The 27,242-nt window shown below is 37.9% G+C and overlaps 1 long non-coding RNA gene across 1 annotated transcript; it reads right to left on the bottom strand.

Annotated features, from left to right (window-relative positions):
- Positions 1 to 497: 497 nt before the first annotated feature.
- On the bottom strand, positions 498 to 8,730 carry LOC147361313 (uncharacterized). The gene is made up of 3 exons (XR_015140034.1): positions 8,420 to 8,730; positions 4,669 to 4,714; positions 498 to 4,578 (listed from the first exon to the last, which is right to left on the bottom strand). It is a non-coding gene; the product is annotated as an uncharacterized LOC147361313 (long non-coding RNA).
- Positions 8,731 to 27,242: the final 18,512 nt, after the last annotated feature.

Raw genomic sequence — 27,242 nt, 5'->3', positions numbered from 1 at the left:
ATTGGAGAAGGTAACAGGCTTTCAGCTGGGCATGGGAGGTGGTGACAGGGAAAAGTCACTTTTATTTTCAGAGAAAACTGAGATGTATAACAATTGACAGAAACTCTCAGACTTGCTTTTTACCAAGGCAAAAGAAACATTTTCAGTTTTTAAATGGCAACATAGGTAAAATTCAGTGAATGGTCATGGATGCATTAGAAGCTTTTAGAAGCTTTTGATAAATATTGCATAGCTCAAAAATACATTTCTGCATTCTTAATTTTTAAAAATTATTGTTTCTAATAGAAAAGTTTGTAATGCTACTACTTATTGTTCATTTTATATTGGCTTCCTTCTTATTTTGTAAGGACCCCAACTCTTTTTATTAAAATTAAAGGCAAGTAAATTTGTAATTCTTAGGTGTTAAATTTTGGGAACCATGAATTTCCTTTATTTACAGCAAGCAAGGTAAGGAAAGTATTTTTGGATGTTCACTAACTGTTAGGTACTGGGCTGTAGATATATACATCAAGATGTGAGAAAATGGGTGCATAAATGTATATTACAAAGGAGAACATGGCTATTGCTAATAACTGGTACAGACAATAAGCACTATGTGGATTTAAAGGAGACAGATTGCTTGATGGTAGGCAGTCAGAGAAGGTTTTATGGGGTGGGAGAGAAAGCAGAAACTAAAGAGAAAATAGATAATTAAAATATGTTGTGACAATTTTCTGTGATAGTGGTACATATAAGAGTTTTGGCATCACTGATAAAGAGAGGTCTTGTAGGATTAAATCTTTAGTGAATCACATTATTTCTCATTTGTATTTATTCTAGGACATCCTGAGACACAACTGGATTGTGGAGGAGATGTCACCAGTACCCTGTTACTTCCTGGATCACCTTCCAAATATACTTCTTGCATTCAAATCTTTGTAATCGACTCTGCTAGTCAAGGCTATGGTTTTTCCTGTGGTCATGTATGGATGTGAGAGTTGGACTGTGAAGAAGGCTGAGTGCTGAAGAATTGATGCTTTTGAACTGTGGTGTTGGAGAAGACTCTTGAGAGTCCCTTGGACTGCAAGGAGATCCAACCAGTCCATTCTGAAGGAGATCAGCCCTGGATTTCTTTGGAAGGAATGATGCTAAAGCTGAAACTCCAGTACTTTGGCCACCTCATGCAAAGAGTTGATTCATTGGAAAAGACTCTGATGCTGGGAGGAAGTGGGGGCAGGAGAAGAAGGGGATGACAGAGGATGACATGGCTGGATGGTATCACTGACTCGAGGGACGTGAGTCTGGGTGAACTCCGGGAGTTGGTGATGGACAGGGAGGCCTGGCGTGCTGCGATTCATGGGGTCGCAAAGAGTTGGACACGACTGAGCGACTGAACTGACTGACTGCTAATGCAGGAACCCAGATGGAGAGAGATGGAATGGGTTATGTTTAATTGACTTAGTATTAGCTGATGGAGTCATGTTTGAGTAGTGCCAAAAACTATGCATGCGTATACGTGTAAGTGATATAAATTGCTAAAGAACAACTTACTGAAATGCAATCACTTTTATTAACTTTCTCTCTTAAGATGCTAAGTGCTCTGCTCTATCTTCACCAATAAATTTAGAATAATATTATATTTTCTCATTATCTTAAAATTGAAGCCTACTAAAAATGTAAAAAAATGTAATCTGAAAAAAAAAACATACAATTCACATTATATTCCTTTTTTTTTTTTTTGTGGTCCAGACATTACAAGCTTAAGGTGGAACATGTGACAGAAGGATAATACTATTGGTGATAATATTTGGTGGTAAGTGAGCCATTAACATGAAGGGAAGGCCATTTCCCATGTGTATGATTTGTTTCATAGTCTTTATCTTTTCCAGTGGATTTCCAGATAATCACAAATTTCATTTTATAAGAATGATATCAGATTCCACTTAGTAACATTATTAGGTTTATATATTTTTGGTGAAATGCTAATAATTCTCTTATCTCATGTTAGAAGAAAGGAAGTAGAATTAAAGACAGAAGCTATTACAGGGGCTGACCTGAGAAGGCATATTCAGTGGTCTTACTTAGTTATAACCTAAGCGTTATAGATTACACAACAGGTAGAAAATGGACTTTTATCAAATTATATTCCCAAATTATATTTACTTACCTAGTAAAGCTCATATTCATTTCAAGTCACTTTTATTACCTGCACTTTGCAGCTCCCTTGACATTAGCACACACACAAGTAGTATACAGTGAACAGACCAAGTGCTGGCAAACAAATCACTTGTTCAAATGACCAACATGATAAAAAAGTAAAATGTGACTTCTGCCCTCAAAAAAAGGAAGGAGGAGAAGGATGATCTATAAAAAGTGTGATGACTTCATTCTTTTCCCTGGAACATATTCCTGTCAAAAACTGGATTGATTTCCTCCTTAGCTGTAAAATGTAATGCCTGCCTCAAATCAAATTGTAAAGAAACAATTTGTAAATATTAGTGACTCTTATATAGCATAACCTAATTAAACAAATTACCTTTAGAAGTAAGCTGAGTCTGTCAGAGGTCCAATTTTTACAGAAAATGAAATTAAGAAGCTCTCCTAAAATCTCAAAACTGATAAATCTGGATCTAGAAACTACCCTTTACCATTATGGGATGGCTAAGGAGAAATAGGACCCAGGACAAATGTGACCTAAGGTCTGTTTATTTGAAAAACTGGAGATTGAGAACTTGAATCTCTGCCCTCATAAGCAGCTGCAACATTTTTGAACAGAGAAGAAACTAGTGTTAAATTCATTAGAATATTCATAATTTATGTACTATTCTCCAATTTACCAAAAGAATAAAAATTCAAAACAGACATTGTTATTAGACTTTGAAAATATAAGTATTTTTACTTCCTTTGCTGTGTCTTTGTTCTGGAGCCAATCATGTATATTTTGTGGGAAACAAACAACTGAGGGGAATCTCATTCCAGAAACTCTGCTCGGTTCTTTTTCAACCTTTCATTACTTAGGTCAATCTTGAAAGAAAAATCTCATCTGATCATATGGCAGTTTCTCTGTTAATGAATTAACTGTGATGACATCTAAATAGTCATCAAAAGGGACCATAGCTCATATTTTTATTTAGTTCCCATTCTTTTTCTGTATACTTGGCTATGTCTTTGAAATATAAGTAACTGGGAAGAAACAAGTCATGAATGCATTTTTAATCTTTTAGTGATATTATGTAGTTCTTGTGTAAAGCAACAGAAAGTAGTAAAATTGTGCCAAATCTACTGATTAAGCTATATCAAAATTTTCATAAGTTCAGGTAACTTTGTCTAGCAGGAGCTACACCCATGTCAAAGAAAGAAGCATATTTAAATCATTTAAAGTAGGAACAATTATGTAGGTCTTCTCTCCGGGTAACTTTCTTCCCCCTAGTGACAGGAAGACTAGTCACAAAGATCCTTGTATCTCTACTCAGGAGTATGTCTCAAATTGCCTATGGTATCAACAAATGACAGAGGGCCAAAAACTGAGCCCTGGGACGGAAACGAATTAGGTAATGACACTTGACTCAGTGCCTTTGTCACTGTCACATTAAGAGAAAAAATACATAATAAGTTTCAAAGTTGTAGAAAATAAGCACTTACAAAATATGTGCCTATTCATGATTTTTAAAGAAAACAATTCACTAAAACTGGAGTAGAAGACAATTTTAAGTTCTGCCAAAAATTAAAAAACAAAATCTAAAACTAGATTAAACATCATTCTACATGAAGCAACATTTAAAATACCCTCTTAAAATGAATTATAATGATCTCTGGTATCATTACTTTTACATATTATATTGGAGGTCTTGTCTAGTGCAGTTGAGAAGAAAAAGAAATGAGACACATAAGGATTTGAAAAGTTAAGAATTGCATTTTTCACTATTTACATGGGATGTTTGTTTCACTATTTGCATGGGTCACAGAAACCACAAAAAATTCACAAACATATTATTAGATGTAATAGAGTTGCAGCTCAGCTGGTAAAGAATCAACCTGCAATGTAACAGACCCTAGTTCAATTTCAGGTCTCCCGCATTGCAGGCTGATTCTTTACTGTCTGAGCTATAAGAGAAGCCCTTAAATACCTAGGAAACATAATTAAAGAAAATGATACCATATACAATAATATCAGAGAATACCAAGGACCTAGGAATAAATCAAACTGAGAATATGCATGACCACAACAGAGAAAATTATAAAATTGCATCGAGATAAACCCGTGGTATTGGAGAAGACTCTTGAGAGTCCCTTGGACTGCAAGGAGATCCAACCAGTCCATCCTAAAGGAGATCAGTCCTGGGTGTTCTTTGGAAGGACTGATGCTAAAGCTGAAACTCCAATACCAAAGAGTTGACTCATTGGAAAAGACTGATGCTGGGAGGGATTGAGGGCAGGAGGAGAAGGGGACAACAGAGGATGAGAAGGCTGGATGACATCACTGACTCGATGGACGTGAATTTGGGTGGACTCCGGGAGTTGGTGATGGACAGGGAGGCCTGGTGTGCTGCAGTTCATGGGGTCGCAGAGAGTCGGACATGACTGAGCGACTGAACTGAACTGAAACCAAAGAAATAATAAATAAATGGAGAGATTTTTATGATTAAATTGTTGTTATAAACATTCTAATCCGCCCCCCACCCCAATTACCTATAGAGTTAATGAAATTCCAGTTAAGATCTTGACAGAGCTTTTCCTGGAAACAGAAAAGATAAAGCTTCAATTTACAAGGAAGTATAATAGGCTGGGAATACTCAGGACTTGTTTGAAAATTCCTTCTGAAGCAGAAAGAGCCAGCTTGCCCTACCAGGAATCCACATATATTTTTAAGCTATGAAATTTAAAACAAGGAGGTAATGACACAGGAAGAGAAATATTAAATGATGAAATTTAACAAAAATGCAGAAAGAGGCCTTAGTAAGCAATGAACTTTGGTCTATAACAGGTCAAAAATGGATGGATCGTTCAATAATAGAACACAGGTAAAGTGGTTGGTTATTTGGGAAATAATGAAGTTGAATTTCTATTTCATATCATATTAAAAAAATGAACTCCTGATGGATTAAAGTCTTGAATGTTTGAAAAAGGTTGAGAGTTTTAAAACCATCAGTAACTATGTTTTAAATATTGGGTCAGGGAGAGGAAATCAAAGGAAATTATGAACATAGGATTCGGGATAATAGTTATCTACAGCAATGAGAGATAAAGGTGGGAAGGGAAGGGATCCTATTTAGGAAGGTTATGATCATAAGTTTTGGAGAAGGCAATGGCACCCCACTCCAGTACTCTTGCCTGGAAAATCCCATGGATGGAGGAGCCTGGTAGGCTGCAGTCCATGGGGTCGCTAAGAGTAGAACACGACTGAGCGACTTCACTTTCACTTTTCATTTTCATGCATTGGAGAAGGCAATGACAACCCACTCCAGTGTTCTTGCCTGGAGAATCCCAGGGACGGGGGAGCCTGGTGGGCTGCTGTCTATGGGGTCGCACACAGTCAGACACGACTGAAGCGCCTTAGCAGCAGCAGCATGATCAAAAGTTTAGCTTTTGGACTTCCTTGGTGGTCCAGTGGTTAAGAATCTATCTGCCAGTGCAGAGGAGATGAGTTTGATCCCTGGTCTCAGAAGATTCCACATCAAGGCAAATAAGCCTGTGTGCCACAACTACTGAGGTCATGCTCTAGAGCCCAGGAGCTGCAAATCCTTAGCCCATGGGCAACAACTCCTGAAGCCTGTGTGCCCCAGAACCCACACTCTGCAACAAGAGAAGCCACAACAGTGAGAACCCTGAGCACTGCAACTAGAGTAGTCCCTGCTCAGCAAAACTAGAGAAGCCCCGTGCACAGCAACAAAGGCCCAATGGAATCATAAACAAATAAGCAATTTTTTTTTTAAGTTTAGCTTTGGTTTTGATGTGTGTCCGACTCTTCGTGACCTTGTGGACTGTAACCCCCCAGACTCCTCTGTCCATGGAATTCTCCAGGCATGAATACTGGAGTGGGTTGTCATTTCTTCTCCAGGGGATCTTCTGGACCAGAGATTGGACCCAGGTCTCCTGTGTTTCAAGCAGATTCTTTACCATCTGAGCCAACAGGGAAATCCCTCTTTTTTTGGTAGTTGGCTGATTTATTATTAAGTAAATAATATAGCCACAAAGGTAAGCTGTACATGAGAGTGTCACATACCAGGGTGTGTGATTAATCCAATTCTAAATAATCAAGGTCTTAATACAAAAAATAATACATTGTCATTTTAAATATTTTTATGCTTTATAATTCAGAGTATATGAACAAAAGAAACATTATAACCATACAATGCTTATAAGCATGGACTTCAAAGTCAAGAAGACATTCTAATTTTGTTATTTCAACCTAGGATGCTAGTTTGTTACCAATTCTAAAGCCTCAGTTTCCTCATCTGGAAAAAGGGTATCCAAAATTTTGTCTTATGTTAGTTTGAGATTTAAAACAGGAACATGAGATCACTGATGCCACTGATCCCCAAATATTTCATAAAAGTTTTCCAAATAGAAAAGGACAGAATAGTTATCTCTGGGTAGAAGAAAAAGCACCTTCCACAAGCATCTGTTTTCTTGGGACTGTGGACTATTACCTCTAAAATTTCATCTAATTTTGACTATTTTAGGTCCTCTTTATAAAATGGTTTAAATTACTTATCATTAGCAATAATACGGAAAAATAAAATTGTGACAGAAGACCCAGCAAAACTCAATTTATGAGTGTGTGTGTGTGTGTGTGTGCATGCAGGGATCAAACCTGCATCTCCTGCATTGGCAGATGGATTTTTTACCACTGAGCCACCTGGAAAGTCCCAAGAGGTGGGTACATGCTGCAGGTTGAATCCTTGGAGACCATCTTAAGAGATCCTAGCATCAGTCTGAACATGGGAAGAATATTGTATAAGCCTTTGCATGACCAAGAAAATCCCAGCACAGCATAGCTCAGTGGATTGGTGCATTTTCCACTAAGAACAAACACCAGCAAGAATCAAATTAGAGTTTAAGGTCCCATTATTCCTACCCATACAGGAGAGGAAGTTTGAGCTCCATAGCTCTGTAATGTTCATAAAGCCACAAGGATTTGATTCTATAGCTTCACTAGAGAGGGCCTGACACACATTCTAATTTAATTTTAAACAATAAATTAAAATGAGAATCCTTGTGCTTACATTTTCATGGAATAATTCTTATCTGTTTCTGTCTAGTTAATAAAAGAAATTATGCTGACTCAGTCTTCCCATACCAGAAAACTGGGTCACACTGAAGAGAGCAGTTACCTTATACAGGCAATGTCCTTTTTCCATTTTCGTAAACCAATATTGTGAAAACCCAGATTTACTCAAACAGAAGATTTGGACTTTATATATATATATATATATATGTATATATGTGTGTGTGTGTATAAATATATATATATATATATAAAATCTATGTAAAAGGTAACTCAAAATGGTAATAAAAATTACTAGATGTCTAAATAAATTTGAATAAATAATCTGAAACAAAAGCTGTATAAGCCCTTTTTGGAGAAAATTTGTTTTAAAAAATTAAAAAAACAAAAGAAAGACCTTATGAAATGGTGAAATATATCCTGGATGAAATAATCCAATATAAAAAGATTTCCATTCTTTTTGTGTCTAGCCATAACAGAGAATATAGTCAATTCCAATAAACAGTAAACACAATTTATCAAATAATTTGACAAACTTATTTTAAGATGTATAGAAGAGGAAAAGTAATGGAATAACTAAGATCATTTTGAAAAAGTAGAAGAAAGATTACTTTCCTACCAATTATCAAGATGCATGATAAAGATACCATAACTAAGATATTTTTTTTTAAAGTGTAGTAGTGGTACTTCAATAAATAAATAAACTGAATAAAACAAAAGGAAACAAAATCATGCATGGGACATTGATATGAGAAAAAATGAGGATTTGAAATTCTGAGTGGCAGATGAATTAGCATATTTGGTTTCCTATATGGAAAATGTAATCCAAAATTCGTATCATAAAATATGCTAAGTGGGTAAAGACTAACTTTGAAAAAAAGTGAACCTATAACAGTATTATCTTTTCTACCTCAGAATATAGAATGATTTTTTAATATAGACTTAAAGGAAAATTTAAATCGTAAACAAGTCATTATTGAAAGTAATAGATTGACAGGTTGAATTACATCATAATTAAAAGCTTCTGTACAAATAAGATATTGAAGTAGGTAATCTCTAGCAGGGTCCCCAAATATTCATTTACCTTGGTATTAATGACTTTGGGTAATCCCCTGAAGTAGCTTGCTTCTAACCAACAGTAACCCCCAAAATACAGGCAACTCATTTCCATGATTAGATTACTAAATGTTCTGACAACTGTCTTGCCGGTACCTTCTCTCCTTTGATTGCTTTGATGAAACAAGTTGCCATGTTGCCTTTTCAACAGCCAGAAAAGAAGTTAGTCCCTTAGTCTAGCCCAAAGGGAACTGCATATTGCCAAAAATCATATCTGGGGGGAGTCTTCTTTGGCTGGTCCTTCAAATAAGACCCTGACCCTGTGTGACGTCTTGATTGTAGCTTTGTCAGAAGTTCTGCATTAAGGCACATCTAGATTGCTGACCCACAAAAACTGTAAGATAAAACACATGTGTAGTTTTAACCTAAGTTTGTGGTCATTTGTTTTACAGTAATAGATAATTAATACAGATACCAACAACAAAAAGACATGAGTCAGAGTGAGACAAGACATTATAACACACATAACAGTCAAAGATTTAGTACAGTATTCAGAAAGCATAGTACATATGAAAATTATATCAATTAACATAAAAATAATCACTAAAAATGGGCAAATGAAATGATCAGGTACTTCACAGAACAGAAACCTGCGTTGATAGTAAACAAATGAAACTGGTTATTTTTGCTAACATTCAGGGAAATAAATGAAACTTAAAGAATAAGTATATACCTATTTGATTGACACAATCTTTACAAGTTTGATAAAATCAAGTATGGCCTGAGTATGTGAAAATGAGAATTCATATGCTCTGTTGGTAAAAGTGTAAGTATCACAACTGCTGTGGAAATCAATTTAGCACCATTTTATAAAAATTAAAAGATGCATAGCTAGGAAACAGATTGCCATTTCTAGGTATATTCTCAATAAGATATGAACAAAGGTACATATTTTGGGCTTTTCTGCAATAATGAAAATAGAAAACACCCCAAATGTCCATCAATAGCCAAATGTTATAGTTATGCTTTGAAATTATATGTTAAAACATCAAAAATATTGAGATAAATAAAAATATATAATAGTGATTCTTTATTATTATTATTTGAAAAATGACCAAATATACACCAAATTCATGATAACCATCACCTTGGAAAGGAGAGAAGAAAGTGATTCCAGGAGAAACCAATAAAAATTTTATTATTTTATTTTTAGGCCTGTTTTTATTATTTCTTTAAACACATTATTATTAATATAAAATATAATCATGCTTAAATGTGGGGTGAATGATATAAACATTTTTCTTATCCTTCTATTTTTATATTATTTTTCAAAATTAAAAATAAAAAGGATTCTGTGTGGCAATTGTGTTCTCTGTGAATAATATTAGCCCAAGAGAGTAACTGGGGCTTCCTAGTGGCTCGGTTGATAAAGAATCTGCCTGCAATTCAGGGGACCCAGATTCAATCCCTGGGTCAGGAAGATCCCCTGGAGAAGGGAATGACAACCCACTCCAGTATTCTTGCCAGAAGAATTCCATGGGCAGAGGAGCCTGGAGGGCTCCCATGGACAGAAGAGCAAAGAATCAGACATGACTGGGGGACTAAAACTTTCACTTTCTTCCAAGACAGCAACAAAGATTTTCAGAAAACTGCCTAAATTAATATACATGACAACATTTCTCACTGCTGTCAGTAAAAATGTCTATGATGAAATCTCCTTGCTTTGAAGTCTTATCACATGTCACATCTCAGGCTGGAAAGCTGATGTGAGTTGGACTATTTGTTGCAGAGTTGGACACAATTGAGTGACTGACACTTTCCACTTCTCTTCACATATAAATAAACGAAGAAACTCAAAGACATATAATCTTCACTATCAGCTTTTGTAATTTAACTCACAGCTTTCTAGTTCATCGCTGTAATCTGATCACATGTAATATCACAAATTCCTGGTTAACAAATCACTCCAAATCTTAGTGGTTTAAAACAATAATCACTTGTTACTTTGCATGGATGTAGCGCTCATCTTAGTAGGTCTGCTGATCTTGTCCAGGCTCACTCATGTGTCTGATGTCAACTTCTGGGTTGGCTGAGTACTGGATGATGCAACATGTCTTCAGCGGGACAGCTCAGGTCTCATCCTCTGAAGTTTAATCCACACATGTTCTTGAGGTTGTGCAGGGGTCCAAGAAAGAAAGTGAAATACCCAAGTGCTTTTTCAGAGCTCTGTTTGGGTCAATAACTACCTGTCCAAAGCCACAATCAGTGGAGGCAAGCACTACCACAGACGCAAGGAAGTGTGAAAACTTCAGGATATTAGTAAGACTCATCTACCATACATACTCATAAGTACTCATGGTTTTTCTTGTAGCCTTATAAGAATATTTACTAAAGTGGTCAACTTCAAAAACCAATTTATTATTCAGTTTGTGACTCTATGTTATTTGTGGTACAAATAACATTCTTTATTCAGTTCCCAGACTGTTACATTTTATTCCCCACTGTTAATAATAGAAGCTCTGAAGTGAGTTTACCCAGCTTCACAATTCCAGGAATCTACTATTTGTAAATATCAAACAGACAGGGAGAAAGTGGTCCTATCCACTTCGGCCTTACATGTTGGAGGGATGCTGGCTGTCAGTAGAAGTTCCAACTTCCAATTTTGAAGCAAGCATGATTGGTGGGGTTACACTTCCGTGCTACATTTTCCTCAAGATTGAACTGAGCTCCTGCTGGGAGGATTGGTGTCCTTATTCAAACATTTTCTCCAGGTGTCATTAGACTCAGAATATTGGAGAGAGACTTGCTCTTTGATGAAGACCCTAGGAAACCCTACTGAGAGTAAGCACATGGATAATTTATGTGCAACTCACAAATCAAACATGGTTTGTAGGCCACAAGGATTCTTTAAATAAGAGTTTCAGGACAGAATTTATCAGAAGCAGCCTTATTGCATACTTGGAAGAGATAACCAAGGTTAGTCAGCTTCTGGCTTTTACATTTGATATAATTCAGATGACTGTGATTTTGCCAAAGTTATAAATAACCAACAGAACCTTGACACATTTTATCATGAAGTGTAAGTTTTATGTCTTCTACTTTGGTAAATTTTACAAATGCCAACTAGAAGCAGCCATTAGGGAGAAAACCCATGGACCCAAATAACTTTTTCTTCCTACTCTCTTGAGTGACCCTTTATATATGGAAAAAATACATTACCATTATTTTAAAGGACTGAAGTGCAGCAGTCAGTCCTTTAAAAGCATATACAAATACTTCTAGAAAACATGAAACATTATACAAGAATGCAACTCAAAGAAGAATCAGTTCCCAATATTTAGGGAATTGATTTCAACATGTAAAGAATTGTGAACTGGTATAAATTTGTCCCCAATAATTAATAATACACATGGCAAAAATTATTTTTTGAAAAAAAGAGAGAAAAAGGCTGAGATCAGCCAACCATTGGCAACTTTATATGGTCAGAAAAAGCAGTAACTCTTAGGATGCTTAATAGTGAATTAGGCCTGTGTTTTAAAAAAAAATTCTGGCAAACAGAATCCAACAACATATTAAAAAGATGATATATCATGACCAAGTGGGCTTTATCCCAGGACTGCAAGGATTCTTCAATATCCACAAATCAATCAATATAATACACCACATTAACAAATTGAAAGATAAAAACCATATGATTCTCTCAATAGATGCAGAAAAAGCCTTTGACAAAATTCAACATCCATTTTGGATTAAAAACTCTCCAGAAAACAGGAATAGAAGGAACATACCTCAACATAATAAAAGCTATTATGACAAACCCACAGCAAACTTTATCCTCAATGGTGAAAAATTGAAAGCATTTCCCCTAAAGTCTGGAACAAGGCAAGGGTATCCACTCTCATAGTTTTCGAAGTTTTGGCCACAGCAATCGGAGCAGAATAAGAAATAAAAGGAATCCAGGTTGGAAAAGAAGAAATAAAACTCTCACTGTTTGCAGAAGACATGATCCTTTACATAGAAAACCCTAAAGACTCCACCAGAAAATTACTAGAGCTAATCAATGAATATAGTAAAGTTGCAGGATATAAACTCAACACACAGAAATCCCTTACATTCCTATACACTAATAATGAGAAAATAGAAAGAGAAATTAAGGAAACAATTCCATTCATCATTGCAATGAAAAGAATAAAATACTTAGGAATATATCTACCTAATTTTATGTGTTTATTTACTTTCGGGTGAGCTTCGTCTTGGTTGCTGTGCGGGCTTTTCTCTAGTTGCGGTACGTGGAGCCTACTCTCTACCTGTGGTGTGCAGGCTTCTCACTGTGGTGGCTTCTCGCTGTGGAGCATGGGTTTTAGGGTATGCAGGCTTCAGTAGTTGCAGTACCATGGGCTCAGTTGTTGTGGTTTCCAGAAGCACAGGCTCAATAGTGTGGTGCCTGGGTTTAGTTGATCCGAGACTTGTGAGATCTTTCAGGATCAAGGATGGAACTGTGTCTCCTACATTGGCAAACAGATTTTTTACCTCTGAGCTACAAGGGAAGACCTGGCTTGCATTTTTAGAGGCATTTTTGAACACATGGTTTGATGTTTCATATTAAAAGTATTTAAAAATGAATATGGTAATTTTCCAGGATGAAAATTTTGTTTTGTTTTGATACATTTATTCTAGCAAACAATAGGAACATTGGGAATTAAATCATTCAGTTCAGTTCAGTTCAGTCATGTCTGACTCTTTGTGACCCCATGGACTGCAGCATGCCAGGCTTTCCCAGTTCTTCACCATCTCCCAGAGCTTGTTCAAACTCATGTCCATTGGGTTAGTGATGCCATCCAACCATCTCACCTTCTGTCATCCCCTTCTCCTCCTGACTTCAATCTTTCCCAGGTTCAGGGTCTTTTCTAATGAGTCAGCTCTTTGCATCAGATGGCCAAAGTATTGGAGCTTTGGCTTCAGCAGCAGTCCTTCCAATGAATATTCAGGATTGGTTTCCTTTAAGATTGACTGACTTGATCTCCTTGCAGTCCAAGGAACTCTCAAGAGCACTTTGAGTAGTCACCAATACCAGCATTCCCACCATATATGTACCCTCTCTTCTGTTTTGTGATGCTTGTATGTGGGCGCATAAGAGTGTGTGGATGTTTGTGAATACATTCAGACACTTATAAAAATATAGAAAACAAGTGCAGTTGAGTTTATTTTCCACATACTGGCCATTTGCATTTCCTTAGGTATGGATTTCCTATTTCCTATGAAATTCAAGGGAAGACCTTATAGAAATATAAATATATAGGGATTTTTGATATATGAATAATTTAATATACTTGTATCTCTATCTGGGTTATTTAGAAATGCCTCAGAGTTCTTGCCTTGTCAGAACATAAAGAACTGTTCATCTTTTTTTAACCACCATGTATAGTTGTTTTGGAGGAGAGATTGGAAATGTTTTATTTAACTGTTTCTTTGTATTTTATGAAAGTAGTTTCTTGTCTAATTGTAAAAATCATTTATATATCCTGAATATCTATTTAATTTGTGTGATATATTGTTTCCCCTATTTTCTGACTTTTCTTTTAACTTTAATCATCATATATTTTATAATTATTTTAATAATTAACTAAAATTATATGATTAAAATTCATCAAACTTTCTCTGCATAGCATTTTCAGCACTTTGCCAAAGTCTTAAACGTATTCTGTCACTTTTGCTATGTTTTGTTTATATATTTAGATGTAAACCCAGCTGGAAATAACTTTTGTGAGTAGGAGGTAGGGTTCCAGCTTTATTTTTTCCAGATGAAAAATCTATTTCCCAATATCATTTAGTGACTACTTCGCTGATGAGAGATATCACCTAATTAATACACGAAATTCTCATAGATGTATACGTATTCTTGACTCTCTAGTTTGCATGCGTGCATGCTCAGTCACTTCAGTCATGTCCAACTCTGTGACCCCATGGACTGTAGCCCGTCAGGCTCCTCTGTCCATGGGATTTCCCAGGCAAGAATACTGGAGTGGGTTGCTATGCCCTCCTCCAGGGATCAAACCCACAGAAGGATTAGGAATTTAATTATGATTCAGTTCAGTTCAGTTCAGTTGCTCAGTCATGTCCTACTCTTTGCGACCCCATGAATTGCAGCATGCCAGGCCTCCCTGTCCATCACCAACTCCCGGAGTTCACTCAGACTCACATCCATCAAGTCAGTGATGCCATCCAGCCATCTCATCCTCTGTCGTCCCCTTCTCCTCCTGCCTCCAGTCCCTAGATTGGCAATGATTAATTATGTTCTTCGTTCATTTAAGAGTTTACTGAGTGCCTATTATTTGCCAGTCACCCTCTCCTAAGCCCTGGGAGAAAACAGTGACTGAAACAGGCCAAATCCCTGCACTCTGGCTGCAGTGCTCTGTGTGGGTCAGCGTGCCCAAAGACGCCACAAAGCCAGTGGCTGACGACACAGCAGATCTGCAAGACGTCAAGCTTAAAAAGTGGTGACCTTCTCACAGGTAGTGTTTAACAATATAGATCCATTCTAGCTACACCAAAGTCTATGTAAGGTACTTGGTTGGTTGTTTGTTTGTTTTAATGACCCCATATCTAAACTGCACATCAGTAACAAGCAATATGCAAAACTCTAAAACTACAAAAAAAAAAAAGCCATGGCAAGTTCTTGGCCCCCAAACAACTTAAACTCTATCTGGAGAAATGAGATATAAACAAGACAAATGATATGACTTAAATAGAAAAAAGTAATAATAAATGAGCAGCTTCAAGACAGCACAGCATTAATTTTCAAGTAAATAGAATAAACCATAAAAACCATGCCTGTTTGGGAAAGCAGATTATTGTGCTGTGGAAAGATTGAGCTAGACTCTGAACTCTGACCGTAGCTCTGGAAAGGCAAGTACGCAGACACGATGCGCATGCGGTTCCCAATCAGGGGAGTTCCTCAATCCCTTGAGTCAGTTTATCTGAAACAGAATAAATGGAGGATATGTTATTAGAGAAAAGACCGAAAAAACAGTATATATAGATAGAGAGAGTTTTAAACAGCTAAGAAAGGACTTTCTTGGTGGTCCAGTGATTAAGACTTCTATGCTGCCAATCCAGGGGACATGGGTTTGATCCCTATTTAGGGTACTAAAATCCCACATGCCATGTGGTGTGGCCAAAAGATTTTAAAAATAAATAAATATTTAAAAAATTTTTTAAATAAATAAATAGCTAAGAAGCTGGTCATATGTTATATACGTTAAGGGAAACCAAGAGAAAACTTTTAAGCAGAAGGAGAACTTGATCCCCTTGTGATTTCATAAACTGATATACCTGGAAATCTTGAAATCAGGACTTCCCAAGACAAAAGATTGTCTTTACTGATCTTTTGTTTGAGAAAGTTGAAATCCTTTCATCTCCTCAGTGTGCTCCATGTTACTGGCCCAACCTTTTCTCCTGCACAGTGGCCTTCCATATTTTGATTCCCCTAGAAATACTAACTATTCTTCTCTGCTTTTCAACCCTAAAGAAAAGCAAATGAACCTAAAGATGATCTGTCCTCCTGACTTCTCATGTCTGCTCCTGAAAGTAACTCTCCTGTAAAACACACTGCATTTCACATAATTTGGGGATCAAGAGATAGAAAACCCTTTCCTAGAAAGTATGTGACAATATCAGCTTCTGGGGCAGCCTGGGAGAAGAGATGCTTTTTGTCTTAGGGGAGTTTCTGGTCCTACAGGAGCCTCTAACATGGCTCCTGATGACCACTCCCTCTGGAGTTTCATGACTGATATAATCCTTCTTTTGAGTGTGGGCCAGGCTCAGTGACTTGCTTGCAACTAACTGGATGTGGCAAAAATGACAGGATATCACTTCTGAGATTTAGCTACAAAAGATTAAGTTTCAACTTGCTTATCCATTCTGGCTTTCTCTTGCTCATTAGAAAGCCAATGCCACATTGTCAGCTGCCCTAGAAAGAGGCCTGAGTGAAGAACTCAAGAAGGACTCTGTCCAACAACCTGGGACAGAATCCTATCAGCAACCGTACAAGCAAATTCTCCCCCAATGGAGCTCTGACTCATAACAGGATTACAGCCCTGTGAGAAACCTTAAGATGGAAGACCAATTAAGCCACACACAGATTCCTGACCCACAGAATCTGTGAGATAATAAAGGTTTATTGCCTAAAGACTTGTTACCTAAATTGGGGGTAATTTGTTATTCAGCGTAGGTAACCAATACAGGCCACCTCACAATGGAAAATTCTGTGGGTATTGTAAAGTATCCAGAATCTTGGGATAGGAAAATACTTTAAAATCAACTAGCTCCATGCCCCATTAAATGTTTGAGAATCTCTATAAAATTTCTGCTAATGATGGCTAAAGCACACTTGAATACCTCCCCTGTTCTGAGCATTTTAGCATGATTTTCAGTTGGGTTTGGAAATTCCCCTGTAATAGTTTCTTGATAATGATAAAATTTCATATCTCTGTCATCAACTGTTATTGGGATAAAGCAAATTATATTATTGATTAAGGCTGATAGAAAAAGTATGTTATTTAGGAGAAAGTCTAATGAGTTTTTCTGTAGTCATGTTTCCTGTGTAAAACATGTCACTTCCAGAAAATGGAAATGGAAAACAATAACATAATCATGCTCTGAAAAACATGATAGAGAGTAAAAAATGAATTATCAACAGAATGGTAATAAATACCCACAACTATTTTTTAAAACAGACAAAACACATGTGATGTTTGCCTAGACATGTCGATGATTTTGCTTCTTTAGGATGAAAATTTATACAATAGTAATCCAGATCAGACTATTCGATGAACTTGTCCTTGTTAATAACAAGCCTCAGACAGCTGCAATGCATCTTGGAAACCTACAGCTTTTCCCAACTACATTACTAACCAATTGAAGTCATACACCAAATGTGGTGAAGCAATTCATTCAATAGCAGCTGGAAAAGATTGGTAGCTTAAATAGACTCTAAAGATAATTTAACTGGGAAGGACACTTGAAGGAAGGCCACATTCCTGCTTGATTTATGTAGCTGAGGCTGTTAAGAGCCTGCTTTTTCTCCCATGGTACTCAACTCTACACTAGGAAAGCTATTTAGTGCAAACACCTGCTGCTCTCTGCCTGTTAGCTTTCATTCTGGCCCATGCTCTTGGCAAGCCAGAAATGCCAGAGGGAGGATAATGTTCTGGATGCAAAGTCCAACTGATGTTGGCACAGAGATTAGAAGACAGATGCACAATCTCCCTTGCCACTCTGTTGGCATAATTCTAATATGTATTCTACGCTGTCTCCAAGAGTTCCCCAGCTACACTGAAGAAACAGTTACCCACAGTAGTAACTTATTTGATGATGTAAACTTTATTGCCTGATTTCCCACTCTGTTTCAGTTCCCTATTCCACTATCAGTGTTTCCTGCTGCTGCTGCTGCTAAGTCACTTCAGTCATGTCCGATTCTGTGTGACCGCATAGATGGCAGCCACCAGGCTCCCCCGTCCCTGGGATTCTCCAGGCAAGAACACTGGAGTGGGTTGCCATTTCCTTCTCCAATGCCTGAAAGTGAAAAGTGAAAGTGAAGTCGCTTAGTCGTGTCTGACTCTTAGCGACCCCATGGACTGCAGCCTACCAAGCTCCTCCATCCATGGGATTTTCCAGGCAAAGTACTGGAGTGGGGTGCCATGAGATAACATCTAATAACAATCAGTGTTCCTGGGGCCATCCATATCTGGACTCAACTCCATGTCTCAGGTTCAGTTGCTGGTTGGATTCAAATCACATCTCAGGAACCCGACCTGACACCTTATTTGGCAATTTTGCACATTTAAATCAGATTCTACATTCTGAAAGAATTTGGGGAAGTTTTAAACCCTCTGAAATGTTTTAATATAGGGCATACAAAAAGCAGTAAGTTTTCTTCATTTAGGAGCCAAATTCAGACTTGGTATGTCACCTTGATGTATTTATTAATTTTTGGTACATTTTCTCTTTCTTATCTTTAATTTTGAGGTGATCCCAGAAGGCCAACTGTTTTTGCTTCAGCAGAGATTTCCAGCATGGTCTCTAAACTTGCATGAAACTGAGGGTAAATATACGATTCCTCAACCTAAGAGAATTGCGGATTGACAAAAAAATGGTTCACAACACACAAAAAAATCTAACTTACTAAAAACTTACATGAGTCAGGAAACATGCTAAGTGCTTTATATATGATTACTTATTCTATGGCTAGTAAATCTTGAACTCTAGATACTGTTCTTACTGGACTTTTTTTTAATATATAAATTCACTCTTTACATGAAAACTGCACATATTTACAATGTGCAGTATTTTAAGTTTGCATATATCCATGAAACCATTACCACAACCTAGATACCCACATCCCTAGAAGTTTCTTCAAGTTTTTTATAAGGATTTTTTAAAAATCCTTTTTTATAAGGATTATTTCCTTCTCCATTCCTTATCTCTTCTCTTCCTCAGAAAATAGTCACTATAGATTAGTTTGCATTTACTAGAATCTTATATAAATGAAATAATACAGAATATATTATTTTACAACGTGATGTCTTTCACTTATGGCTATTTGGGGATGCATTCATATCATCGTGTATATCTATAATTCTTTCCTTTCCACTGCTGAGCTTAATCCATTATGTGAATATCCTACAATATGTTTGTCTGTTCATTATTGAAAGATACTTGAACTCTTTCCAGCTTTAGATACTCAGTTAGGTTAGGTTCAGTCCCTCAGTCATGTCCGACTCTTTGCAACCCTATGGACTGCAGCATGCCAGGCCTCCCTGTCCATCACCAACTCCCGGAGTTTACTCAGATTCATGTGCATTGAGTTGGTGATGCCATCCAACCATCTCATCCTCTATCAACCCCTTCTCCTCCCACCTTCAATCTTTCCCAGCATCAGGGTCTTTTCAAATGAGTCAGTTCTGCTTATCAGGTGGCCAAAGTATTGGAGCTTCAATTCAGCTTCAGCATCAGTCCTTCCAATGAATATTCAGGGCTGATTTCCTTTAGAATAGACTGGTTGGATCTCCTTGCAGTCCGAGGGACTGTCAAGAGTCTTCTCCAACACCACTGTTCGAAAGCATCAATTCTTCGGTGCTCAGCTTTATTTATAGTCCAACTCTCACATCCATACATGGCTACTGGAAAAACCAAAGCTTGGACTAGACACACCTTTGTTAGCACATTTGTTAGATATTACAAATGTGAGCATTTATGTTGTTCAGTCACACAGTCATGACTGACTCTTTGTGACCCCATGGACTGCAGCATGCCAGTGCTTCCCTGTCTATCATGAACTCCCAGAGCTTACTCAAACTCATTGGGTCAGGATGAGACAACCGTCTCGTCCTCTGTTGTCGCCTTCTCCTACTGCCTTCAATCTAGGGTCTTTTCCAGTGAGTCAACCCTTTGAATCAGGTGGCCAAGATATTGGAGCTTCAGCCTCAGCATCAGTCCTTCCAATGAGTATTCAGGATTGATTTCCTTTAGGATTGACTGGTTTGATCTTCTCGCAATCCAAAGGACTCTCAAGAGTCTTTTCCAACACCATAGTTCAAAAGCATCAATTTTTCAGTGCTCAGACTCCTTTATGGTCCAACTCTCACATCCATACATGACTACAGGAAAAACCATAGCTTTGACTATAGAGACATTTGTTAGCAAAGTAATGTCTCTGCTTTTTAACATGGTCTCTAGTTTGCCATAGCTTTTCTTCCAAAGAGCAAGCACCTTTTAATTTCATGGTTGCAGTCACCATCTGCAGTGATTTTGAAGCTCAAGAAAATGCAGCCTGTCACTGTTTCCATTGTTTTCCCATATTTGCCATGAAGTGACGGAATTGAATGCCATGATGTTATTTTTTGAATGTTGAGTTTTAAACTAGCTTTTCCACTTTCAGCTTTCACCTTCATCAAGAAGCTCATTAGTTCTCTTTCACTTTCTGCCATAAGATTCGTGTCATCTGCATATATGAGTTTATTTATATTTCTCCTGGCAATATTGATTGCAGCTTGTGCTCCATCCAGCCTAGTATTTCGCATGATGTACTCTGCATATAAGTTAAGTTAGCAAGTACAACCTCAATGTACTCCTTTCCCAATTTTAAACCAGTTCATCCTTCCATGTCCTGTTCTAACTTGCTTCTTGGCCTAGAAGAGGTTTCTCAGGAGGCAGGTAAGGTATTCTAGTATTCCCATCTCTTTAAGAATTTTCCACAGTTTGCTGTGATTCACAGAGTCAAAGGCTTTAGTGTAGTCAATGAAGCAGATGTTTCTCTGGAATCCCTTGCTTTTTCTATGACACAATATATCTTGGCAATATGATCTCTGTTTCCTCTGTCTTTTCTAAATCCAGCTTATATATCTGGAAGTTCTTGGTTCACACACTGTTGAAGTCTAGGTTGAAGAAATTGAACATTAACTTGCTAGCATGTGAAATGAGCACAATTGCACAGTAGTTTGAACATTCTTTGGCATTGTCCTTCTTTAGCACTGGAATGAAAACTGAACTTTGCTAGTCCATTAGCCACTGCTGAGTTTTCCAAATTTGCTGGCATATTGAGTGCGGCACTTTAACAGCATCATCTTTTAGAATCTGAAATAGCTCAGCTGGAATTCCATCACCTCCACTAGCTTTGTTGGTAGTGATGCTTCCTAAGGCCCAGATGACTTCACACTCCAGGATGCCTGGCTCTAGGTTAGTGACCACACCACTGTGAGTATCTGGGTCATTAGGACCTTTTTTGTATAGCTCTTCTGTGTATTCTTGCCACCTCTTCTTAATCTTTCTGATTCTGTTAGGTCCTTACTGTTTCTATCCTTTATGTGCCATCATTACATGAAATCTTTCCCATTCTATTGTTTTCTGCTATTTCTTTGCACTGTTCACTTAGGAAGACTTTCTTATCTCTCCTTGCTATTCTTTGGAACTCTGCACTCAGATGGATATATCTTTCCTTTCCTCCTTTGCCTTTCACTTTTCTTCTTTTCTCAGCTCTTGTAAGACATCCTCAGACATCCATTTTGCCTCTTTATCTCTCTTTTTCTTGGGGATGGTTTTGATCACCACCTCCTGTGCAATGTTGTGAATTTCCGTCCATAGTTCTTCAGACACTCCGTCTATTAGATCTAATCCCTTGAATCTGTCACTTTCACACTATAATTTTGATTTAGGTCATACCTGAGTGGCCTTGTGGTTTTTCCCTTCTTTCTTCAGTTTAAGTCTGAATTTGGCAATAAGTAGTTCATTATCTAAGCCACAGTCAGCTCCCAGTCTTTATTTTGCTAACTGTATAGAGCTTCTCCATCTTCAGCTGCAAAGAATATAATAATTCGGTATTGACCATCTGGTAATGTCCATGTGTAGAGTCTTCTTGTGTTGTTGGAAGAAGGTGCTTGCTATGACTAGTGGCATTCTCTTGGCAAAACTCTGTTAGCCTTTGCCCTGCTTCGTTTTGTACTCCAAGGCCAAACTTGCCTCTTACTCCGGTTATCTCTTGACTTCCTACTTTTGCATTCCAGTCCCCTATGATAATAAGGACACCTTTTTTGTTGTTGTTAGTTCTAGATGGTCTTGTGTGTCTTCACAGAACTGTTCAGCTTCACCTTCTTCGGTATTAGCGGTTGGTGCATAGACTTGGATTACAGTGATGTTGAATGGTTTGCCTTGGAAGCAAACTGTTGTTTTTGAGATTGCACCCAAGCACTGCATTTTGGGCTCTTTTGTTGACTATGAGGGCTACTCCATTTCTCCTATGGGATTCTTGCCCACAGTAGTAGATATAATGGCCATCTGAGTTAAATTTGCCCATTCTGGTCCATTTTGGTTCACTGATTCCTAAAATGTTGATGTTCACTCTTGACATCTTCTGTTTGACCACTTCAAGTTCACCTTGATTCATGGACCTGACATTCCAGATTCCTGTGCAGTATTGTTCTTTACAACAGTGGACTTTACTTTCACCACCAGACATATCCACGACTGGGCCTTGTTTCTGCTTTGACTCAGCCTCTTCATTCTTTCTGGAGTTATTTTCCACTCTTCTCCAGTAGCATATTGGGTACCTACCGCCCTGGGAAGTTCATCTTTCAGTGTCATATCTTTTTGCCTTTTCATACTGTTCATGGGGTTCTTGAGGCAGAATACTGAACTGGTTTGCCATTCCTTTCTCCAGTGTACCATGTGTTGCCAGAACTCTCCATCATGATCCATCCATCTTGGGTAGCCCTACACAGCATGGCTCATGGTTTCATTAATGTTAGATAAGACTGTGATCCATGTGATCAGTTTGGTACATTTGCTGTGATTGTGGTTTTCATTCTGTCTGCCCTCTGATTCATGAGGATAAGAGGCTTGTGGAAACTTTCTGATGTGAGGGACTGGTTTTGGGGGAAACTGGGTCTTGCTCTGGTGGGCATGGCTATGCACAGTAGATTTTTAATCCAATTATCTGCTGACTGGTGGGGCTGTGTTTCCCCATAGCCTGTAGTTAAGGCCAAACTCTGGTAGGGGTAATGGCAGTAATGGTGACCTCCTTCAAAAGGACTTACGCCAGCACACTGAGGCTCCCAGGACTGTTGTAGTCAGTGCCCCTGACTCTGTAGCAGGCCACTGTTGATCCACACCTCTGCCAGAAACTCCTGGACACTAATAGGTAAGTCTGGTTCAGGCTCTTGTGGGGTCACTGCTGTTTCTACTGAGTCCTGGTATGCACAAGGTTTTGTTTGTGCCCTCCAAATGTCTGTTTCCCCAGTCTTGTATTAGTTCTATAATCAAATCCCACTGAACTTCAAAGTCAAATTCCCTGGGGATTCTAAGTCCCTTTGCCAGACCCCCAGGTTGGGAAATCTGTTGTGGGACCTAGAACTTTTTCAATAGTGTGAGAACTTCTTTGGCATAATTGTTCTCCAGTTTCTAGGTCATCTGCTCAGAGGCTCTGTCATGGAGCTTATGATGACCTGCTGCATCTCCAGCTCTGCTGCAGCCAGAGCCCCTGTCCCCCTGGGAGGCTATTGCTGACCCATGCCTCTGCAGGAGACGCTCAGATACTCAAAGGCAGATCTGGCTCAGTCTCTTTGGAAGTCACTGCTCTTTTCCCGGGGTCCTGGTGCACACGAGGGTTTGTTTGCTCCCTCTGAGGGTCTCTGGAGGGTATGAGATTTGATTTTAAATGCAGTTGTGCTCCTCCTACCATCTTGTTGGGGCTTTTGCTTTGCCCTTGGACTTGAGGTATCTTTATTTGGTGGGATCCAACAATCTCATTCTCCTGTTGATGGTTATTCAGCAGCTAGTTGTGTTTTAGGTGTTTTTACAGAAGATGACCACATGTCCTTCTACTCTGCCATCATCTGAGACACCGTGAACTTTTATGTACAATAGCTTATATACATTTATGCTTTCATTTCTCTTGGGCAAATAATCAGGATTGGAATAAGTGTATTGTATGACAAATGAAATGTGTCATAGTTTAATAAAAGGTCATTTTATGTTTTATATTCCACCAGCAATGTATGAGCATTCTAGTTTTTTCACATTCTCACCAGTACTTGGTATAATTACACTTTTTATTTCCAGCAATTCTTGCAAGTGTGCTGTGCTATCCTATTATAGCTTTAATTTGCCTTTCTCTAATGACTAATAATGTTGAGCATCTTTCCACATGCTTATTTCATGCACCTTCTATGTGTCTTCTGTGATGAGGTGTCTGTTCAAATAATTTGCCCACTTTAATTTGGTTAGGTGTTTTATAGTTTGGGTTTCAGGATCATTTACTTATTCTAGATACAAATCCTTTATCAGATATATGATTGGCAAACATTTTCTCACAGCTTGTGGTTTTTCTTTTTATTCTCTTAAAATTGTCCTTTGAAGACAAAAAAATTTTAATTTTGGTAAAGTTCAATTTATAAATTTTTAATAGATTATTCTCTAAGTATATTACTTAAGAACTCATTGCCTACCCTAAAAGCATAAAGATTTCCTCCTATAGTCTCTCTTATAAGTTTAAAATTTTTAAGTTTATCATTGCAGTCTACAGTTCATTTTGTGTTTATTTTTATATGTGGTAAGAGATATGAAGCAAAGTTTAGTGTTTGCATATCCAACTGAGCCAGTACTATTTGTTAAAAAAAATGTTTCTCCACTGATTTCTTTCAGTTGTCAATATGTGTATGGATGTCTTTATGCACTTTTTATTCCAATGCATTTATCTAACACAAGACACTGTCAACTATTATAGCTTTATGAGTATTAAAATAGAGTTAGTCCTTAATTTTGCTCTTGTTTCTCCATTATTTTGACTCTTCTACACTTTCTCATATGAATTTTAAAGTCACTTTGTCAATTTCTCCAAAGAAGTCTGCTATATTTTATTGGTACTGCATTGAGTCCATTCATCAAATTCAAAAAAAAATTATCTTAACAATATTGAGTCTTCTGATCCATTAACATGGGATGTCTGTCTTTCCATATATTTAGGTCTTTTTAATTTCACTTAAGAATATATTCTAATTAAATCTGTAGTTTTCAGTAATTAGGATTTCTGCATGTTTTGTCAGTCTTATCCCCAAGAATTTAATATTTTGATTCTATTCTAAATGGTGTTATTTAGTTTCAATTTCTGATTATTAATTACTAGTATGTTTGGAGAAGGCAATGGCACTTCACTCCAGAAATCTTGCTTGGAAAATCCCATGGACGGAGGAGCCTGTTAGGCTGCAGTCCATGGGGTTGCTAAGAGTCCGACACGACTAAGCGACATCACTTTCACTTTTCACTTTCATGCATTGGAGAAGGAAATGGCAGCCCACTCCAGTGTTCTTGCCTGGAGAATCCTTAGTCTTTAGTCACTCAGTAATGTCTGATTCTTTGCCACCTAATGGAGTGCAGCATGCCAAGCTCCTCTGTTATCACTCACCTAGAGCCAGACTTGGACATGAGTTTGGGTGAACTCCGGGAGTTGGTGATGGACAGGGAGGCCTGGCGTGCTGTAATTCATGGTGTCGCAAAGAGTCAGACACGACTGAGTGACTGAACTGAACTGAGAGCCAGACTTGCTGGAGTGTGAGGTCACCTGGGCCTTAAGAAGCATTACTACAAACAAAGCTAGTGGAGATGATGGAATTCCAGCTGAGCTATTCAAATCCTAAAAGATGATGCCGTTAAAGTGCTGAACTCAATATGTCAGCAAATTTGGAAAACTCAGCAGTGGTCACAAAACTGGAACAGGTCAATTTTCATTCAAATCCCAAAGAAGAGCAATGCCAAACAATGTTCAAACTACTTTACACTTGCACTCATTTCACATGTTAGCAAGGTAATGCTCAAAACTCTAGCTCAAGGTAGGCTTCACTAGTACACGAACCAAGAACTTCCAGATGTTCAAGCTGGATTTAGAAAAGGCAAAGGAACCAGAAGTCAAATTGCCAACTCTACTGGATCATACAGAAAGCAAGGTAATTCCAGAAATACATCTACTTCTGCTTTATTGACTACATCAAAGCCTTTGACTGTGTAGATCACAACAAACTGGAAAGTTCTGAAAGAGATGGAAATATCAGACCACCTTACCTGCCTCCTGAGAAACCTGTATGCAGGTCCAAAGAAACAGAAGAGAACATGAAACAATGGACTGGTTCAAATTTGGGAAAGGAGTGCGTTAAGGCTGTATATTGCCACCCTGCTTATTTCACTTCTATGCAGAGTACATCATGAAAAATGCCAAGCTGAATGAATCACAAGCTGGAATCAAGATTGCTGGGAGAAATATCAATAACCTCAGATATGCAGATGACACCACCCTTATGGCAGAAAATGAAGAAGAACTAAAGAGCCTCTTGATGAAAGTGAAACAGGAGAGTGAAAATAATGGCTTAAAACTCAGCATTCAGAAAACTAAGATCATGCCAGTCCCAACACATATGACAAATAGTTGGGGAAACAATGGAAATTATGACAGATTTTATTTTGGAGATTGGGCTCCAAAAACACTGTGGATAGTAACCACAGCCATGAAATTAAAAGACACTTGCCCCTTGGAAGAAAAGCCATGACAAACATAGACAGTGTACTAGAAAGCAGAGACATCACTTTGCTGACAATGTTCCATACAGTCAAAGCTATGGTTTTTCCAGTAGTCACGTACTGGACTTGTGAGAGTTGGATCATAAAGAAGGCTGAATGCTGAAGAATTGATATTTTTGAACTCTGGTGCTGGTGAAGACTCTTGAAAATCCCTTGGACAGCAAGGAGATCAAACCAAATCCTAAAGAAAATCAATCCTGAATAGTCACGGGTAGGACTGATGTTGAATCTGAAGCTCCAATACTTTGGCCACCTGATACAAAGAGCTTACTCATTGGAAGAGACCCTTATGCTAGGAAAGATTTAGGGCAGGAGAAGAAGGGAGCAATAGACCAAGAGATGGTTTGGTGGCATCACTGACTGATGGACATGAGTTTGAGCAAACTCTGGGAGACGGTGAAATACAGGGAAGCCTGGCATGCTGCAGTCCATGAGGTCACAAAGAGTTGGACATGACTTAGAGACTAAACAACAACCAAAAGGCTCCTCTGTCCATGGAATTTTCCAGGCAAGAATACTGGAGTGGGTAGTCATTCCCTTTTCCAGGGGTCTTCCCAACCCAAGGATCAAACCCAGGTTTCCTGCATTGCAGCAGATGCTTTATCCTCTGAGCCACAAGGGAAGCCCCAATTACTAGTATATAGAAGTATGATTAATGTTTACCTTGATCTTATATCCTGCAACTTTGTTAAACTCATTTAGTTTGAGAAGTTTTTTTATAGATTCCTTTGAATTTTCAATACAGATTAGCTGATCTCAGAATGAAGGCAATTTTGTTTCATTCTGTCCAATTTGAATGACTTAAACTTGTTTATCTTGTTTAATTCAGTAGATAGAATCTTCAGTGCAGTGTTGAATA

The sequence above is a fragment of the Bos grunniens genome, chromosome 13, assembly GCF_055505025.1.
Source record: "Bos grunniens cultivar Pamir isolate PY7600 chromosome 13, Bosgru_T2T1.0, whole genome shotgun sequence".
In the NCBI taxonomy this organism is placed as follows: domain Eukaryota; kingdom Metazoa; phylum Chordata; class Mammalia; order Artiodactyla; family Bovidae; genus Bos; species Bos grunniens.
This window is presented reverse-complemented; position numbering and strand designations above follow the sequence as displayed.